The sequence below is a fragment of the Triticum urartu genome, unplaced genomic scaffold (genome assembly GCF_003073215.2).
Source record: "Triticum urartu cultivar G1812 unplaced genomic scaffold, Tu2.1 TuUngrouped_contig_6778, whole genome shotgun sequence".
Taxonomy (NCBI): domain Eukaryota; kingdom Viridiplantae; phylum Streptophyta; class Magnoliopsida; order Poales; family Poaceae; genus Triticum; species Triticum urartu.
In genome coordinates this window covers 4,188-10,233 of record NW_024117566.1, presented here as the reverse complement: position 1 = coordinate 10,233, position 6,046 = coordinate 4,188, and the positions used below count along the sequence as shown (strand labels likewise).

Sequence of the window (6,046 nt, the reverse complement as noted above, 5' to 3'; positions counted from 1 at the left end):
GAGCTAGTTAACTAGAGGCTCACTAGGGACACATTGTGGTCTATGTATTCACACATGTATTACGATTTCCGGATAATACAATTATAGCATGAATAATAGACAATTATCATGAACAAGGAAATATAATAATCATTTTATTATTGCCTCTAGGGCATATTTCCAACATACTCTTCATTGGCAAATCCGAATGTCTCGATCCGAGTTGAGACCCACCTACAGAAATTGATCCATCAATGGCTTTTTCTATAGTGGCAGGAAGTCTCCAACTCTTCAATATGAGCTAGCTAGGTAATCCCTTTACTTAATCTGATATGGGATCTCTTGCTACCAGAAAGGAACTGAACTGGTTTGCCCGGAAAGAATGGATTGCGACTCTTGGAGAGCTAATGGTACTGGACTGATAGCGCACTGATTGAACCGACCCCGGACATACCACTGGGGAACTTGTGGCTGGAGAGAATCTCTCGCGATGGAGAAATGTCAAATGGGAAGCTCTATGGAGGCACACATCGTGTCATTCATCATCGAAATGGGACTAACTCGCTCGGGAATAGGCACAGGATTGAGGTACTTTCTGGCGTAACACACCCGTAATGGGGCAATCTGACTAGCTGGTCAAAACCCTTTCCGCAATGTTTAAGTGGCGCTGGAAGGAATCAAGAGGGGAGGAGGAAGGCTGTACCAGGTGGAAGGAGAAGAGCTGATTACTACTAAATCAGAACAAGCTTAGTTCTACATGACGGCTCAATGGTGCATAGTCAACTTAGTAAACCTAACATCTCTGATCTCTGATCCAATTTCAACCCTACTGAACTCTTAAGAGTAGGTGTTTCAAGAACCTAAGTCCTTAAAAAAAGAATACATGATCACTATATACCCCCGAAGGTACTGAGCCCAAACATTTGAAGCCATACGGATACACACATCTGCAAAAGGCTGAGATTGAGAATTGAGGAATTGCTGAAGAATTCACTGATACAATCCTCCACTAGCCATTTTGCTTCACATGTGTTGTTAGTGAAGAAGAAGGATGGGACATGGAGGATGTGCATTAAAACCAGGCAGCTGAATGCCAGTACAGTAAAGAAGAAATACCCAATTCCGGCACATAGATGCCCTATTGGATGAGTGGTGCTAAATATTACTACAAGATTGACTTGAGATCTGGCTATCATCAGATCAGGATGAGAGAGGATGACAAGCCCAAAACTTCATTCAGAACCCTGTAACTATGAATTCAATGTGATGCGGGCTTACAAATGCTCCTGCAACGTTTCACGCACTCACGAATGATGTGTTCAAGCCCAGAAGATTTGTGTTGGTTTGATGATATACTTCTTGACAGTAAAACACTGAAGGAGCATCAACAACAGTTGCAGCTAACACTTTTTCTGCGGAATCAGCTACATGCTAAGATGAGCAAGTGTGAGTTTTGACTTTCAAAGGCGGAATATTAGGGGTAAAATGGAAAATAAGGTGGCAAATGCATTTAATAGGAGAAAGGCCAGAACATCTGTCCAGCTGGTCCAAGGTGTGCAAACCGCTTTGTGAAGGCCGACTAAGAATGAGGGACCTAGTAGTGTATTTCGAAGCCTTCTAGGCAAAGCTGCTTTGGCGTGCACTGAAAGGACATCTTCTTGTCCTATATTATACCAGAGGTGAGTGCATAATCTGGTGTAGAACGGAGGGGATATCCTAAGTTGATGTGCACAAGTGCTTCCTCTGATTGAAGTCAATTGCCTCAACCAATTTCTTAGTACATCAACACAAGAAGTGGCGAATTGGGGATGGTACTACCTCAGTGAAACTGTGGGAAGATGGGTAGGTGGGGCCTCTCAACCAAGACATCGCGGTTGGCGAGTGGGGACAATACTGAATTCTAGCATGGGTGTGGTAGATTACTGACGTGAAGCCGGACCTCTATGAGTGCTCTACATGGCCGGATCAAAGCTATTATAAAAGCTATATCCATTGGAGTGGGAAGTACTCAAGATGTAGACGAGGACTCAAGCAGGTTTGGCCCTCTTTCTCTGATGTGTTCTTAGAACCCACTACCCTCCCTCCTAAAAGACCATGTGACCATCGGATTCACCCCGCGATAGTCAACCAGTGAATCAAAGGCCTTATAGGTATTCACACCACCGGATGAAATTGAAGCCATAATCAAGGAGTTACTCTAGAATGGTACTCTACAACCTAGTTCATGCCTCACCGGCTCTTCTTTACAAGAAGAAAGAAGGTTCGTGGCGCCTATGTATTATAGGCAACTCAATGAGCAAACCGTTAAAAATAAATACCCGATACCGGTCATTGATGATCTTTTGGATGAGCTACACGGTTATACTGTGTACTCAACAATCGTTTTATCTATTCCCACATCAATTCACCAATCCTGGAACTCGTTATGGATAGAAGGTCCATAGAAGTGAAAGTAGGACGACAGGAGAAAAGAGTAAGGAGTACCGGAAGAAGAAGATTTTGCACTTTTTGCCCATGAAGAAATAGTAGCATTTGAAACTAGAAAGATTGACTTTGGATAGTAAATCCCCAAGGAAGGGCTATAATCCAAACAAAGGAGGAGCTAGCGGACAGTTCAAATTTCAACGATTAGGGAGGGGAATGAAACACTTGTCTTTCACAATCAATTCTTTCTATTTTTTTATGTTTAGGACACGCGAAGTGAAAGCGAAACTCGCTATGAGGAGAAGACACGGCAAGAGAGGTTTGAACAAGAGGAACTGCCGTCTAGTTGAGTTTGACCATTCTCTCTTTCTATCTCTCTTTCTTTCAAGAGCTGAATAAGGGCATATCCTCAAAGGAGAGAGAAATCGGACTTTCTTCTTTACCCCCCTCATTATTCAAGACGTGAATATAAAGTGTATTGTACTCCCTTGGATCTTTTCCAGGATCTTTACTCGTCGTTGATCAAAGAAGCTAGAAGGAAGATGGGTGGTAGGGTGAATGGACATTCATATCCTCTCCGACTCGTCGGTTAGAAGAGTAGCGACCAAAAAGAAATCATTATATAGGATAACTGCTGTAGAGATAAAATGTAGGAAGGAGAAAGTTGGTTTCAATGAGTCATGTGAATTGTAGAAGAAATAGGTAAACAAGGCGGGTTAATATATACACGTTGAAAAGCAAGGGGATAAATTGAACGAAATGAAGAGCAATCCAGAATCCTATTTTGTATACTATAAGAAAAAGGCACTGAAAACTTGGAAACGGAACATGTTGTAACTGATATGGGTAGTCGCACATTAGGCAAAATGGTGTAGTGGTTGGGCCAGGTAGCTTCTTCTTTTGAACAACATTTCATTCTGTTTTGGATGCTTTCTACTATGTTTCAAGTGATCAAAGAAGAGTTTATTTCCCACTACTCATATCACATCTTATGTGTTGATGCAAGCTGACTAAATCAATAAGGTGGTATTCGTATTTGATTAGACAAGATGGTATTCTTCTTTATTCCGGAGCACAACAATCTGGATCTCTATCTTATAGCTTATCCTTCCTATTCTGTATGTATTATGGTCATGTCAAGTCAATGGTCTGTCTACCCTGCAACTGGTCTTGAATGGCTTCAATGAATTGTTTGCTGAGCCTATAGAGTGACCTCCTAGGAGGACAATAGACCACAAAATACCCTTACTACCAGGCACTAAACCTGTCAATCATTAGAGAAGGGGCAGAGTTCAAGATAATACTATCTTGCCTGTTTGGTCGAGAGAGTACCGGGTATTCCGATGGTTAAAGATTCAAGAATTAGTGGCAAAGGGGGACAGCTTTGGCCTGCAACCGTTTCCACTTTACGGCCCACAGCTTGTGTTCTTCGGTATTAATTCAGTTTCTGTTTGTTTGGCTTGTCTCATGCACCACCTGAATTGAGTCATAGTAATGGGACTTTGGTAATCCAGTGATGAAGTCAATGCTGATAATGGACCATGCTTCATCAGGAATGGGTAGAGGATCGAAGAGGCCAGGGAGTTTTTAATGTTCTACCTTAGCTTGCTGACAGATTTGACACTTGTTGACAAAAGATTCCACTGATTGAAAGATTCCTGTCCAAGCAAATAGTGCCTTGATGCGGTGATAAGTAGCAGTAATGCCAGAGTGGGCACCAATACCACTGGCATGAAGTGCTTGCAAGATGTTTTTTTTCATTTAGAAGTTTGCACCAACCCATACTCTTCCTTTATATCAAATGACCCCATTATGCAATGAATATTTGCTATTCTTGTGAGTGCTCAGGACTGCCAATTCAGATAGTAAATTCTGGGTGAATGTGTCTTTGTTGTACCCTGCAACAATATCAGTGAGCCATTGTGGTTGACAGGAAGTAATGGCATTGAGTTCATCTGGATCATGTAATCTAGATAGTGGTGCACCGGCTGCCCTTTTCTCTGAACCTTTTATTGGATGATATATTGTAATCCCATGAGCTTGAGGAAAGGAAAGCTTTGTGCTGCATTAGTGTTTTAAGTCTTTGAGTAGTCAAATGAGCTAAGCTCCTGTGAATGAAACGCCTGTCCTGCTAAGCCCAAACTCTAATGTGCTTGACTTGGAAGTAGGCCACTCTTTCACTGTGAGGATCTTCTTTTAGTCTGTAGCCACCCCTTGCCCACTAATGACATGACCTATGTATTCTATCTGTGGTTGAGCAAATGAACATTTATTCAACTTCACATATAGTTGATTCTGCTTCAGAAGGTCAAATACTTGCTTCAAATGGGTGACATGACCTTGCAAGGATTTGTTGTAGATTAAGATGTCATCAACAAAAACAAGTACACAAACCCTAATCAGCTCAGCCAGAATTGTGTTCATAGCACTCTAGAGGGTGGGTGGTGCATTTGTGAGCCCAAATAGCCTAAAATTCATAGTGACGTGGGTCTTGAATGCCATTTTGTATTTGTCAACTTCATGTAATCTTATCTGATGGTAACCAACTCTCAAATCTAGCTTAGTAAACCAAACAGCACAAGATAACTCATCCAACAATTCTTTAACTACAGGCATTTGGTATTTTATTAGACGAATCCATCTTATTTCCTTATTTCTCTGTTTTGGTAGTAGGAGAAGTAGTTTGTTTAGCCCGGACTTCAAAGTAGTCTCCCCCGTTGACATTATTTTTTAGATAGAATCCTCAATGAGTGGAAAGGACTCCCAAACTTGCTCCACAGTACTATACCATACAGAGCCGCACCCTTTTGATATGATAAGAAGAAAAGGGGCCAGGCCGCCCTCTTTTCTTTTCCGCACCAAGCCTTCTTGTAAAATCGGGTGTATAGCTCAGTTGGTAGAGCATTGGGATTTTAACCTAATGGTCGCAGGTTCAAGTCCTGGTATACTCAAAACAAAAATAACCACTCTTGTATTCATAAGGATGCATAGTAGCCTTCAAAGAGCAATCTTTGGCCTTGAGAAAAGCCCCTTTCTCATCAACATCTCGACTTTGCTCGTTGTTTGAGGTAAGTATAAAGGAGATCAGACTGGCTCGGTCATTGATAGGCCGGCCTTCTCCTTATTCATTGGATAGGCCGCGGGGGAAAGTCAAGTCAAGCACTAGTTAGTTGGGGGGGGACGCACCAAAGCAGCGTTCGTTGCACTAGCGCCTTATCTTTTGAAGCTAAACAAAGGCTTGAAAGACGGAGTACGTCCGAAGTCGTTGGCTGCCTTTTTGTAGTGCGCAAGTCAGAGGGAACTTCTTCTTCTGTTCTGCGAATCTACTAACGAGAACTGCCGTACAATCCTGTATTTTTTAAGAAAGATCGTAGATGAACGTTTCGTTTCGTTACCTAAGTAGTTGAAGAATTCATTCCAAGGTAAACAGAGAGGTATTTCCTTTTCTCATTCAGCCCTTCTCTCCTTCCATCCCAGTAGGCCTATTCATGCTTTTTTGCTATCCATCTTGATCAAATAGAAGAAGGGGAAATTCAGACTAGGCAAAACACCTCAAAAAGTGAAAAAAAGATAAAACAACTTTCTTATTGTCATATAGTAAACCATAGTTCTCATCCTAGGAAACCATATCGATCATCGGTCA

General features: G+C 41.8%; 1 non-coding gene across 1 annotated transcript; it reads left to right on the top strand.

Moving 5' to 3' along the window:
- The first annotated feature begins 5,281 nt into the window (after positions 1-5,281).
- TRNAK-UUU lies at positions 5,282-5,354 on the top strand. The gene has a single exon. It is a non-coding gene; the product is annotated as a tRNA-Lys (tRNA).
- The last annotated feature ends 692 nt before the right edge of the window (positions 5,355-6,046 follow it).